Source organism: Bombina bombina, chromosome 6, assembly GCF_027579735.1.
Source record: "Bombina bombina isolate aBomBom1 chromosome 6, aBomBom1.pri, whole genome shotgun sequence".
Lineage (NCBI taxonomy): Eukaryota > Metazoa > Chordata > Amphibia > Anura > Bombinatoridae > Bombina > Bombina bombina.
The window spans coordinates 346,082,175-346,097,916 of record NC_069504.1 but is presented as its reverse complement, the minus strand read 5'-3'; positions in this window follow the sequence as shown (position 1 = coordinate 346,097,916).

The window sequence follows — 15,742 nt, the reverse complement described above, 5'->3', positions numbered from 1 at the left end:
TTCCGGTATCGCAATTTGGCAAATTTGCGGCACTGTATAAGTGGTAAAAATATGTCAGAGATTACAAGTAAAGAGCCAACCGGAAGTAACGATCATATTGTAAGATCACGAAACCGGAAGTAGAAATCTGGCCCTAAAGTGGATTAAATATTAAAGGTACAAGGTCATAGCAGTCTGGGTCACAATCTATAAACTTAGATTTGATCAAAAACAGTTAGAAAGAGCAATTAGACGTTACAAATAAAACCGGAAGTACTCAGAGATCGCGAAACCGGAAGTGAAACTCCAGCTTTTTAAATATATATATAAAAGGTCACAAGTCTGGGTCACAATTCAAAAATTTATTTTTTCAAGAATAAATTCTCATTTTTAAGCATACACTTATAATCATAGATAGTAAATAAGAGTTGTTTAACATCCATTACTTATAACTTATTATTCACTATTTCCTAAATATCATATAAGTTTTGCCCATACGTGGGTATTTACCGGAAATGGGCGTGGCTTATTGTTTTGGAGCCCAAACACTTAGCAATCATCACTTCCTTACCCTATATATTCTGATCTGCTTACTCAATAAACTAGTCTTGATAAAGGCCTGGATATTATGGCCGAAACGCGTCGACAGAATTGAGTAAGCATATTACCTATATATGAACCTAACAGTTGAGATATATCCTACATTATTGTTTTTTTCTCTTTCACAGGTTTTTTATTATTAAATCTACGTTGTTATTAGCACCAATTATCTTTCATACTTCAACTACAGTATCACTACAATGCACTATTGGATACAACACTTTTATTTGTGATACACATCTCGTTATTATTATTCTGGAAACACTACAATTGGCCACAATACTTTTTCATGTATATTTTTTCTGGATACTTTTTAATCATTTTTTATATATATTTTTTCTGAATATTTGTTCACTTTTTTCATGTTTAAATTTTTTTTTATATATTTTTCTATACACTTTTTCACTTTTTTCACTTTTTTTCTTTGACCACGATTCATCACATCTCACATTTTTTCCATGATTTTTTCCATTATTTCATCACTAGATTGAATGGACATAAACTGATATCAGAACTTTAATTATGGACAACTCATTTTTGGTTTATCATTTCTGAACAAATTTTGATATTGCAGATTATCCAATATCATTTATTGATTCATTTCAACTTTTTTTTAATATTGTGATTTGATTGACAAATTGTTTATATTATTGTTTTTACTATTGTACATGGATCCATGTTATTTATTATATAAATGTATTTTTAATTATTAAAGTGCACATTTTATAAACTTTATATACTTTTAAAAACCTTATCGACCTCAGCCTCTGTGGTGCTCCCCTCTCTTATTTATCTATCACTTCTCCTACCCATTTTATTTTCAGCTTCGTCATCTCGGCTTCCTTTAAGTAGGTCTCCTGCAAAAACACCACATCTGGGTGATGTTTGGCAAGAGATTTTATAATAAGTTTACGTTTCATTGGTGAGGTTATACCTCCTACGTTACAGGAAAGAATCTTGAGATTGTTATACATATCAGTGGTCATTTAAAACTTACTACTGTACCTAACAATAATCAATTCATCCCAGGGAGTGGCGCAAAAGGAAGAGTAGGGTAGAGGGGAGAAAAAAGAAAAAGGGGAGGGAATTTTTTTTTCCATGTTATGGATATTCAATACTCTCCAGAACAACATTCACGAGGCACAGAATGCTCAGAAGAAGTATTATAACTTTCGAAGGAGATCACCTCCTTCTTATCGTGTTGGTGATCTTGATCTAGTGTGGTTGTCCTCAAAAATCTCAAACTACAGATACCCAGCAAAAAATTGGCCAGCTTGCTCATCTGACCCTTCCCTATAACCCGACTGGTTAATGTGAATGCTGTTACCCTTCAGCTGCCTTCAACACTGAAGATACATCCGACTTTCCATGTTTCATTGTTGAAACCTTACAGACCTATGAGGAATACGGATATAGTTTTACCACCCACTCCTTCTCGCCTTGATCCTGATGAATATATAGTTGAGACTTTGCTGGATTCCAGGTTCCATAGGGGAGAATTGCAATACCTTGTTCGATGGAAGGGATACCCACTGGAGGAAGAAATTTGGGAACCATCTTGCAACCTCAAGGCTCCTAGATTGCTCTCGTTATACCATCAACGTTTTCCTGATCTACCTCAGCCGAAAGCTGCGGTACAGCTTCCTGGAAGGAGGGGGGGGGTCATGTCAGGAACCTCCTCCACTTACCTAGCCCTTCCCTTTCTGCCTATTTAATTTGGACACACCTTTGCACCTTGTGATTCAACTCTCAAGCATTGCTTCAAGTTAGTATTTGTATTGAGGACTCTCTAACCTGTTATTTGTACTCTCCATGCAGCCACCTGTGTTTTCCGTGCAGCAGCGCTGCACTTATTACTGCAGAGTATATATTTTTCTAACTGAACCTGAGACCAACTACATTATCCTTGAGGAATTCAGGACTAGCACTCTGTAAGTAAAACATACTATACAGTGTTGTATAACTTGCATCTGTTATCCATCGATCACAGAGTTTGTCTCTGCCCCCTAGTATGAACCGCTACTATTGCTTAGTGAATCACAAACCCTGTCTCCTCCTACCTTGGTCGTCAGCATACAGTACCTTCTCCTATTGAGCTGCTATGCTCCATTACTGTTGTGTCCTGATCACACTAGTTGTAACAAGGTGGAACTGATTGTGTATATCCTTGTTACAAGGCTATAATTCTATTTATATGTTACAGCACTATACCTACTTCTTAACATAAAGAAGGTTGGCACTTATTTGCATATTACTTCACTTGAGACCTAACATTTCCCTACGTACCAGTGGTAGGGAAATAGTCACAGTGAAACATCCTATATTTAAAGAAACAGTACTTATAAATTGTACTCATATTCTTAAAAAATTCTGCAGTTGATATATACCAGTAATAACTACTATAGAGCTGAACTCTGACAGAAGGAGAGCAGCCTTGTACCTGATAATTATGGACTAACCGTTTGTGGGATAAAATTACCCCTGATCTGTCCTTCAATTTACTGGACCTGTATTGTATTTTTATGCATTTGTGATTGATTTTATACATTACATTTTATACTTATTTCATTTCATATTATTTGATTGTGTGCTTTTAGATTGTCATATATATTTTTTGTATAGTAGAGAGCGCCCCCTAGCTTGGTTATTTTTAGGCTCCTCACAGTAGGATTCCTCCAGTCTACGTGTGCCGATGAGATATTAAAGATACTCCGATATTGATGTTGTAGCAAAATCCAGAGAAAAGCAGCAAATACTCACTTCCTTGGAACTCAAGGTCTGTCCATTTCACAGAAAACAGCAGAATTGATATATATATATATATATATATATATATATATATATATATATATATATATATATATATATATATATATAAAATAACAAATATTTATTAAGATGGCTCTACGCGTTTCAATGATAATATCGTCTTTTTCAAGAGTAGAATTAAAAGTTGATAAAAAGGTGCTGCAATGTGGATCGCCTGGTCCATTTAAATACATGTTGCTCACATTCCACTTCCGGTTTCCCGAAATTGGACAAAGTATAACTTAAAAACTAATTTGTTTTTTTCCCATCCAATGAAAATATATATCATTGATATTGGTTACTTTAGATTAAAACTTACCGAAATTTGAAAAAGGCCAATAACATTACTCTGTGTCTAGTTATATTATATGTTTATCATTGGATAAGAATAAAAACACTTTGACCAATCATTATCCATAATTCAAATTGACCAATGGAAAAACACTTGTCATAGATTCTCAATGGAGTAGTGATATCATTATAGGTTCCAAATCAGGTCCGTATGTCCTGTTATGTCACATGTTGTGTTCTTGTCCAATCATCATGTACATATATTGGTCTTTCACTCAGGCATGTCACATGGGTCTTGAAAGCCAATTAAAACTCCCAAAAAATGACACTTTCGAGTTTGAATACAAAAGACCATATTTGTTTCTGGAACACATAATTTTAACAAGAATAAGTGGTATACATGTTGTGCCGATATTGGAATATACAATACATCATCAACATAATTAATTTGTTACAATAAAACTATCAAACTAATATATGTTATTACTAAAAATTGATGTCCGTATACAATATTCTTCCATGAATTTTTGTGAATTTTTCTTACATGAAATTCTCTTTGTGTGTTTACGTGAATTTTCTTGGGAATTTTTCTTACGTGAATTTCTCTTTATGTGTTATTATTTTGTTTATTTTTTTATTGCATTTTGTGATGCAATAGAAGAACGTCTATCAGTTAATTATATAAAGATATAGAAACATATCTAACATTCTAACCATAAAAAATTATTATGAAAAATTATAAAATTCTCAAATTCACTGAATGTGTAAAAAGTGTTCAATGTGTAATTTGATATATATCAATATTGTGTATATATCAGAGGGAATATATATTTAGTGACTAACTAATAATGGATTATTTTTGTAAATTAGACCCCATTTGTGGATATTGTTAAAAATGTTATGAACTTGATGTGAAATATTCACATTCAATATAGTATTAATATTCTTAGTGAAGAATTATAAATTTGTTTTAATAAAGTTATTTTGTTTTACATGAAGGCCGCTACTTTTATGTCCTTATTAAGGCCCCATTCACCATATGTTCTTAAAGTATGTATCATGTGTTTCCAATTATACATTTTACCTACAGAGTGTAATAAAATGTTTGTAAATTGTTTACAACTAACTCCTTTACCTTTATTTTCTCATTTGAAACAGATTATTTTGCCTATTGTATCTCTATCTATACATTTCTGTACCTAAAGGGACATGAAACCCAAAAATGTTCTTTCATGATTCAGATACAGAATACAATTTTAAACAAGGTTCTAATTTACTTCTATTATCTAATCTGTTTCATTCTCATGGTATAATTTGATGAAGGAGCAGCAATGCACTAATGGTTTCAAACTGAACACATGGGTGAGCCAATCACAATCTATATATATCTGCAGCCACCAATTAACAGGTAGAACCTAGGTTCTCTGCTGATTCTCTGCTGTTTGCCTAGATAAACATTTCAGCAAAGGATGACAAGAGAAGGAAACAAATAATAGAAGTAAATTGGAAAGTTGTTTATATTGTAGTCTCTATCTGAATCATGAAAACATTTTGGGTTTCATGTCCCTTTAAGTACAGGTTACATAAGAACATGTAAACAAGAAGGTTTAGATAAAATAAAGTTCCCAGTTGGGGGCTGTGACAGAGAGGCACTAAAATGTTAATTTTCCATTGTTCTTGGCATTTGAGTAAACAGTAATAAATATAATCAGGATCACTTTGTGTAAATAATTAAACAGATAAGATAGTGAGTTATTTTTTCCCTAAAAGAACAGCCCATTGTATTGAGTTGTGGTTTCAATTAGCAGAAACAGCTATTTCAAATATATAAATAAAGGAACAATTGCCCATACGTTTTAAACCCCAGAGTTGGTATAACAAGTAATTGGAAACATATTAAAATGACACTGAACCCAATTTTTTTCTTTTGTGATTCAGATAGAGCATGCAATTTTAAGCAACTTTCTAATGTACTCCTATTATCACATTTTCTTCGTTCTCTTGCTATCGTTATTTGAAAAAAAAATCTAGTTTTTTTTGGTTCAGAACTCTGGACAGCAATTTTTTGTTGGTGGATGAATGTATCCACCAATCAGCAAGAACAACCCAGGTTGTTCACCAAAAATGGGCCGGCATCTAAACTTAAATTCTTACATTTCAAATAAAGATACCAAGAGAATTAAGAAAATTTGATAATAGGAGTAAATTAGAAAGATGCTTAAAATGTCATGCTCTATATGAATCCCAATATAAAAATTTAGGTTCACTGTCCCTTTAACGGGGCAGTAAACCTAGCAAATAATGTTCTATAATTCTGCACATAGTGCAGAATTATATAACATTAGCTTACCGCCATGTTTCTAAAGCAAAGGGTTATATAGATATTTCGCAACGAAAACAGAACGCGGCTCCTGGCTCTACTGAGTGGGTCTGTTTTTTTCAGAAGTGCATTGCGGCACGCTTTCTAGTCACAGCCGGCCAGATCGCACTATTAAACTCAATGTAGCTCGCTCCCGCTCTGGTCTGGTAGTGGGAGCGAGCTATATTGAGTTTAATAGCACGATCAGGCCGGCTGTAATTAGACAGTGTGCCCGGATGCGCTTAAGAGAAGAAAACACACCCACTCAGTAGAGCCAGAAATATCTTTATAACCCTTTGCTTTAGAAACATAGCGGTAAGCTAATGTTATATACTTCTGCATTATGTGCAGAATTATATAACATCATTTGCTAGGTTTACTGTCCCTTTAAGAGTAAACCAGTTTTACAGTACACTGTCCCTTTAAGCAAAATGTAAAAAAATATATATACTTTATCAATGGCCAGCGTCCTATGGCAATTTAAACGTTTCTTCTGTTATTGATTAAGATGGAAAATGTATTTGAAAAATGTATATGCTTGATCATTTTTTGCTCATAGCTCATAAATAATTGACATTGTGCAATAGAAATGTAAAGTATAAATAGCCTATGAAAAGGAATGTGTGATTTAGTAATCTGGTTAACTGTGTACACTCATCTGATCTTAATCATGTGTAATACGCCCTGAAGGGGAAATGTTATATTCATTTCTGGGTGACAAACTTAAAGGGACAGTCAACTCAAAAAATGTATTGTTTATAAAAGATAGGTACTAGCACTCCCCTGTTGTGAAAAGCTAATAAAAAAGCATGTGATAAGAGGCTGTCTTTAGTGGCTTAGAAACAGGCAGAAATTTAGAGGTTTAAAGGTTATAAAGTATATTAAAGGGACAGTATACACCAATTTTCATATAACTGCATGTAATAGACACTACTATGAAGAATAAGATGCACAGATACTGATATAAAAATCCAGTATAAAACTGTTTAAAAACGTAATCAGAAGCTCTCAGTTTAGCTCCGTTGAAAAGGTAGTTGGAAAGCCCACTGCAAGTGGGAAATAAGACACTCCCCCCTTCCCGCTATTATAATCTAATGGCTAATATCCACCAAAATAAGTAAAAGCAATCACTGATAAACAAACCAGGTAAATAAATCTAAATAACACATTTAGGAGGTGTTGCCCATATCATATAAAAAATGAAATACATGTATAATGCATGTGAAATACTTTTGGCTCAATAATCATATAAACAAAGTTCAAGCGTAAAAGACTGTCGTTCACAATCCCAAAGTTCTGCATAGACAGCGTTCTAATCATTTGAAGTACCAATTCTGTAAATGGTTGTGGGTCTTCAATTATAACCCTCCAGTTCTACAATAGTAATGGTCAAGAGGAAATCAGTATTAAACGTGACCACCAGCAAGCTGCTTGTTCAAATATCTACACTTACGACAGGTAGTAATACCCTCTCCAGATACACATACATATGTTTCACCTCTCCAAGGTTCTAACAGGCTCATAATGCTAACAATACTTCACTTTTGCTATTTGAAGGGACATTCTAGCCAAAATTGGAATCCACACGGATACATTTCAGTTTTTAATAAAAGCATTTTTGTAATATACATGCATTATCCTCATATATCCTAATGAGCTTGTTGTATCATCTGGTAATGGTTTAATTTGTAAATTGCTGACATGATACAAGTCCCACTGGCGCTCAGAGCAGCTGCAGTATTTAAAATGCTGGTGCACTGATAATATGTAGATATGCTTCACATGCAGCGAAAAATGCAAATACTAAAACAGTGCTAAATTTTATTAGAAGTATTGTTGGCTATACATGCATATTGCAAATATGTTTCTATTCAAAGATGTAATTCATCCATGTGCATTTACATTTTGACCGGAAAGTCTCTTTAAAGGCAGCAAGTATCTTCCTCTGGAAATATTTTCCAATGAATATTATTTCCTATTTCATTGCCATTTTGATAGCTTTTATTACAAATAGTCCTTAGGTTCTAAGTTTCTCAATACAATGGTAATAAATTATTGTTTGCACCAGGGAGAGTGCTAAGGTAACTATTAGTACTGAATAAAGGGAGAACAAAGGAGATGTGTGAAATCACTTTTATTAACAACTAAACCAAACAATGATTATACATTAGGCAATACATGGCTTTGATTGCTAATGTCTTGTTAGTTGCTAAAGGTGTCATACTCTGGCAGGGAAGAAGATACCAGTCATCACACACAGGAGGAACTCCATCTCATCAGGTGACAAACAGTAAGTGTCCCTCCTAGTCTCATCTCCAAGAACAGTCCAGGACACTGTGATGATACCCAAAAGCAACACTGAACCAACCCTTCAGTCTGCATCTATCTCTCCCTGCATGGTGACAGAGAGACAGTTGTGGCTTGCACAGAGCTCTTTGCCCCCTTTCCACAGAATCACATAACTAAATTTTTATTACAAGACTGTGGACAAAATATAACAAGCAGTGATGTAGCTACTTTCCTGCCATCATGTGAGACACAGCATGAGAATCTAGCACAGCAAAGAGGGCAGGTCGCGCGGCTATGGACAACACATGTTAAATATATATGTATATGAATATGTACATATATATTTATTTGTTTATATGTGTATATACACATCTTAACACATATATATATATATGTATATAAGCATATACATATATATTTATTTGTTTATTTGTTTATATGTGTATATACACATATTAACACATACATATATAAGTATATAAGCATATACATATATATTTATTTGTTTATTTGTTTATATGTGTATATACACATATTAACACATACATATATAAGTATATAAGCATATACATATATATTTACAGGGAACACACAGTTTCCCATAGAACGCTATGTAAAGATACTTTTCAGTGCCGTTTTTTTTTCTAACACCCCACTCCCACCAACTTTAAACTCATGAAACTGCTTTGTGCAGTTTAAAAAAAATAAAGATACTATTCTTTTTTATTATTATTATTATATAAACTTAGGGGGCAATTAGGGCACTTTTTGAGTTCTGATCTCTGGTTAATTTTTTGGAGCGCTAATTGCTACCACAAGCTTGAAGGAGCAATAACCAGCCACTAGTAATGGTGGGTATTTATCGTGCGACCGTAGCGGGCAAATTTGCCCATTTACGGACTTGCAAAAAATTAGTGCTCCACTTGTAATCTAGCCCTAAATGTTTGATTAATTTTTTGTGCATGGAATCCTAAAACATTGTCAATTCCTTACAATTATAATTTCAGTAATCATTTAAACACAAAGTTGCTGACAGTTATATATTACAAACAATGGCTTCATACTTAGTCAAAAACAATAGTACACTTCTTGAATAAATAACTTTCATGTAATGGATGTATATAATCACTTACATTTTACGCAGATTACTTATTAAAGGGATATGAAACCCCAATTTTTTTTTCTTTTGTGATTAAGATAGAGCATGCAATTTTTAGGAACATTCTAATTTACTCCTATTTTTCCAATTTTTCTTCGTTCTCTTTGTATCTTTATTTGAAAAGCAGGAATGTAAGCTTAGGAGCTGGCCCCTTTTTTGGTTCTGCACCAGGGTAGCGCTTGGTGATTGGTGTCTAAATGTTTTTTTGTTGTTGTTTTTTAATTTTCTTAACTGCAAAGGGCTCCAATGCACTAATATATGTCTATATATGTGTATATATATGTCTCTAAATACATGCATACACATATAAATACATAAATACTTATGTACACATATATAGACATATATGTGTGTATATATAAGCAAAAAGAGTCAGTTGCACTCTCACAAACAGTTCTCCAAGGGCCAGGGTGCTAGAGTAGTTGAAATGTAGCAAAACAGGAAACAGCACTCTCTGGACTTAAGTAAAAAACAAGTAGTTTATTCAGTAACGTTTCGGGGAATGCTCCCCTTCATCAGACCATTGGTGATTGGTGTCTAAATGTTTTTTTGTTGTTGTTTTTTAATTTTCTTAACTGCAAAGGGCTCCAATGCACTAATATATGTCTATATATGTGTATATATGTCTCTAAATACATGCATACACATATAAATACATAAATACTTATGTACACATATATAGACATATATGTGTGTGTATATATATATATATATATATATATATATATATATATATCCATCCATCTTTAGACAGAAGTGAGAACACCCCTAACATTTTTGTAAATATTTTATTATATCTTTTCATGTGACAACACTGAATAAATTACACTTTCCTACAATGTAAAGTATTGAGTGTACAGCCTGTATAAAAGTGTAAATTTGCTGGAGGGCAGAGCTAGCCAGCCTAGGAGATGGCTGCCTTTTCTTAGAGCTCCTGAGCCCTATCTGTTTGAGGACGTTACTGGCTTATGCCCCACACATATTAGCAGTCAAATCCAGAGGTTATGTGAAGTGACCTGAGGCTGACCACTCTGGGACCGTTTCCCTTTCAATTTAAGCAGCCTTCACAGCTCCTGACACGCAGCACGCAGTTGCGGCCCTTCCCTAGAAGCTTGCAACACTGAGGCATGTAGTAAGTCACCGGAGCCGTTGGATTGCCCAAAACAGCTGAGTAATTAACTTCGGGCATTATCTTGAAGAAGGAGGAGGCGATGAGTGGGTAGCCCCGGCTCTCAGAGGCGGAGGTGAGTTCAGTTGCAGGCCGCAGCCTTTACTAAAGTTAAACACGCACGTAATGTAAAGTGCAGAGGGGGTCAGGCCTAAGACACACCGCAACAACACAATTAATGCAGACTCTCCACAGCACTCAGAATTATACGTTAATATATATATAATATTAATTAATATATATATAATTATATGTTAATTATAAGCCTGCTCCAGCAACTATAAGGCTGTCTTGCATAATGTAAATTTATCCGCTCAAGCATTAACCCCTGCACACCTGCCTATCACACAAACCTGAAGAGAAAGTCACAGGGGAGCTTTACTTTACTTAGCTCACTGACTATATGAACTACTCCAAGCTGAGAAACTGTAAGCAAGCTGGCCTGGGGGAGGTTGCCTCTGTCTTCTGAAAGCGAACAGAGCTAAGACCTGCTAATTAAAAAATTAGAAGAGGTTTCTCACATCTCACTGTATACCCCACAGATTCCAGATTACTCCTAACTACCATTTTCTTAACGTTAGCCGGTGACACAAGCCTCTAACAATTTACGTTAAAAATGTCACCAAAGAAAGGCAGTAAACCTAATAAGAACAACACGCAGTTGAAAACTGCATCACATACAGTGAACACATTTTTCAAGGCCTTAGAAGCTAAAACCAAAATTGCTGAGGAAACTGATCCTCCTGACCAAGCCTCGTGTCAAAGTTCATCAATCTGAAAGCGAACAACCTGCTGAAAACATTACTATACCCAAAGCTCTTTTTAATTCAATTCCCTCAAAAAAGGACTTTTCTTCACTGATTACCCAAGTCAAACAATGTATCAGGGACGAAATCTCCGATCTCAAGAAAGATATCTCAGAGATAGGGCATAGAGTTGAATCGCTTGAGGGCACACAGGATGCTCATGCAGAGGCTATCTCTGAGCTTCATAACACTATTCATCGGCAAGGAGAAAACATCTCGGAGCTGGAGGACAAACTGGATGATGCGGAAAACCGCAGCAGGCACCACAACATTAGATTGAGAGGTATCCCTGAAGCTATTTCCATGCCAGACCTAGAACAGTACCTACAAGATTTCTTCAGCTCCTTGAAAAAAGAAGAAAATCCAACGAAAATTGATATTGATAGGGCTCATAGAGCTCTACGCCCTAAACCACAAAGCGACCAACCGCTGAGGGACGTCATTGTTCGAATCACCAACTACCAAGTAAAGGAAGAATTGATGAAGCTAGCAAGAGAACAGCAACCCATCAGGCATGATAATGTGGAGATACAGGTGTTTGCAGATTTATCCCAAAGAACACTTTCCAAACGCAGAGACCTCAAACCACTCACACTGCTTCTGAGGAAAAGAAGTATGCCATACAGATGGGGCTTCCCCTTCCACCTGATAATATTATGGAGTGGCAGACGCCTGTCGTGCTCCTCCGTTGATGACATCCTGCCTATCTGTAAAGAATTAGATATACAACCACCACAAATGGATGAAATTACCTCTGCCCACAACAAAGATCACAGTTCCAAAGGACCCCTACCGCTACCACAGAGGAAAGAATGGGTTCCAGTTCATCAAAGGAGAGTACAAAACCCCTCATCATCTCAGCTTTCTCCCGTGGGAGATAAAGGTTGACTTTGGTATCCTTTGGTAAACCTCCTTTTTTCTTACCACATTAGTTACTTACAGTGTTTAGTGGTGACATCTCTCACTTTAACAATGTGTTTCCCAGTTTAAACTAGGTACCACTGTTCTTATTATTGCCACAAAATGTTTCTCAGTTCACTTTCAATATATTGCTATGACTGATGTTTGCAGATTGTTGACTGTTAAATACTTTCAAATGTTTTATTGTTCTCATTCAGTTGGGAGATTTTCTCCTTTAAGTTAGGAATGTTTTACATATTGCTAGTAAAGATTGTATCTACTACTTTTCTTCGTCTTTGTATTTGTGTTTCCTCTTCTCTCTATTTTCTTTACTTCTCTTTTCTCTTGCTATATACAGGTCGCGCCCATGCCGGTCCATATTGTATGTCCCCTGTCATCTGACCAAACAAAGCTTGCTCTCTGTGGGTAACCACACACCACAGGATCTAGTTATCTTCACGCAAAATGTTAAAGGATTAAACTGCCCCCACAAAAGGAGAATGGCCATTAATGATCTTCAAAAGGCGGAAACTCAAAATTTTGGGTTTATATGACGTGTGGAGATATTTTAACCCCCAAAAACTTGATTACACTTTTTTCTCTCATCCCAAACGTAATTACTCTAGGTTAGATTATATATTGGTCGATCACCTAGTCTTATCACTCCATTTTACTAGACCCAACCCAGACCAAACTCTTTTCAAACTACATAAAGGACTATATTATGCTCAATACTATACCAGATGTGAATGCGGCAACCACTTGGGAAGCCCATAAGTGCACCATTAGGGGAGAATTTATTAAAGCTAAAGCGCAAATCAAAAAGAAAAGCAGAGCAGAGGTAGAACTCCTATCTACAGAGATATCTAACTTAGATTACGCTCACAAAGTCAACCCCCTAGATAATGTTGTTCTAGAGGAACTTAGAGTAAAGAGAGACAAACTAAACTCCATCCTTCAAATTAAATCACAAAGACAATTACTCTTTCTCCAATTTTTATAGAGAGGGCAACAAACCAGGGAAATACCTCATGAAAGCTCTAAAAAAAACAACAACAGAAAACTTACGTACACTCTATAAAATCAGCTCAAGGTAAACACATAGAAGATACCAACTCCATAGCGAATGAGTTTAAAACATTCTACCATAAACTTTATGATTTATATCCTAGCAGGGATCCCCAAAGACACCGTCAATTATGCAATCAATATCTTGACAATATCCCGATTCCCCACCTTACCCCCGAGCAATGTGAGTTACTGGAACAACCCATTCTTCCATCGGAAATAAAAGATGCGATACAACACTTAAAACAAAATAAGGCCCCTGGCCCTGATGGTTTCACGGGTCTATATTATAAAACATTTGCTAATCTCCTAATTCCTCATTTAACAGACCTATTGAATTCAATCTCAACTTTGCACCCCTTCCCTGATAGCATGCTACAAGCCAATATCTCTGTTATAGCCAAACCCGGCAGACCTTCCGACTCCCCTGCCAATTATAGACCTATTTCCTTGCTCAATGTAGACCTAAAATTATATGCCAAGATCCTAGCCACTTGACTTAATCAACTCCTACCGAAATTCATCAGGACCAAGTTGGATCCGTGCCTCACAGAGGCCGAAGATAACACCGTTAAAGTCCTTAATCTTCTAGAGTTCATTTCACAAAACAAATCCCCGACTGTTTTCCTATCGACTGACGCCGAAAAGGCATTCGACAGACTAGACTGGACTTTTCTCCAAGAAACCCTGAGATGATTCAACTTCCCAGACCCCTTTATTAAAAAAATATTTGCCTTATATACCAATCCGACTGCACAAATTAGAATAAATGGCACGCTCTCTGACCCCTTTGAAATCAGAAACAGATCTAGACAGGGATGCCCCCTTTCCCCACTCCTATTTATCTTAGCCCTAGAGCCACTAGCCATTAAAATAAGACACAACAATCACATTCACGGGATAGATATTGGCGAGTAAACTCATGTTAGCTATATTCGCAGATGATATACTCCTAACTCTCACAAACCCTCTCTCCTCTCTCCGATCAACCATTTCAGAATTAGATCTTTATGGGACTGTTTCTAACTTCCTGGTTAATGTGACAAAATCTGAATATCTGCCTATAAATCTTTCCAGCCAATCCCTAGACACACTGAGACTATCTTGCCCCCTCAAACAGCAAACAAAATATTTGAAATACTTGGGTATCCGCATCACTCCTGATATAGCAGACCTCCGCATGCATAATTATGGTAGCTTAATTTCAGAATTTAGGACCCTTACATCGGCTTGGCTTCCCAAAAATATCTCATGGTTGGGCAGAATACATGCCACAAAAATGACACTACTCCCAAAAGTACTATATATACTTCAAACAATCCCTATTCCAGGTATTCAGAAAGATCTAGACATCCTGCAAAAAATCATAAATTTATAGAAACACACTATATAAACTCCCCAAAGAAGGTGGCCTGGGTGTCCCCCACCTTCATTCTTATAAACTTGCAATCTCCTTGCAGCAAATTGCTGATTGGTGCAAGCTAGAAGGCCCAAACCCCAAAAAATTGGTCCAAATTGAAAATTTGCTATCATTGTCGCATAAGCTAGATGAAATATGCTGGAACCCTGCGTATTTTAATAAGTACGCTATTTCATCCTCTTCAATAACAAATGAAACGTGGTCAGATTGGAGACTGATCTGCAAAGCACCACACAATATATCCTCTAGGTACTCTCCTCTCACCACAATCTTAAACAACCCAGAATTCCTACTGGGCTTAAACCAAGCCTTCACCCACCTCCTAAACCCTATTAAGTCCCTCCCTATGCATCTTCTGACAGATAATATCCACAGCCTTAAAACCAAAAGTCAATTAGACACCTTGAACCATCCATTTCTGGCTTCCTGGTTTCGGCTCCATCAAGTGAGACACTACGTAGCCACACATAAATTCATGAAGGACCTAACATGGTCACTATCAAGAGAAGATACACCAGGAACAATCTCCAAACTACATAAATTAATTATCTCCAAGACTTTCCCGCTCCTCCCCTCTTACACAAAACGGTGGGACTTAGAACTCAAGGCTAGCACACTCAACTCAAGCTAAAGAGACCAATATCAAAATAATGATGAGGTGGTACTTGACACCAACAAGGTTAAAATCCATATACAAGAACTCCTCAACACACTGTTGGAGAGGTTGCATTCAAGAAGGACACATTACCCACATTTGGTGGGAGTGTGATCATATAAGACCTTTTTGGTCAAATATTTTTAAAGTACTAAGCACGAATATAGTTCCCAGCCCGGATTTAGTTCTATTATGCCAACCCCCTGCTATCACTTGTAAAATACGAAAACACCTCTATCA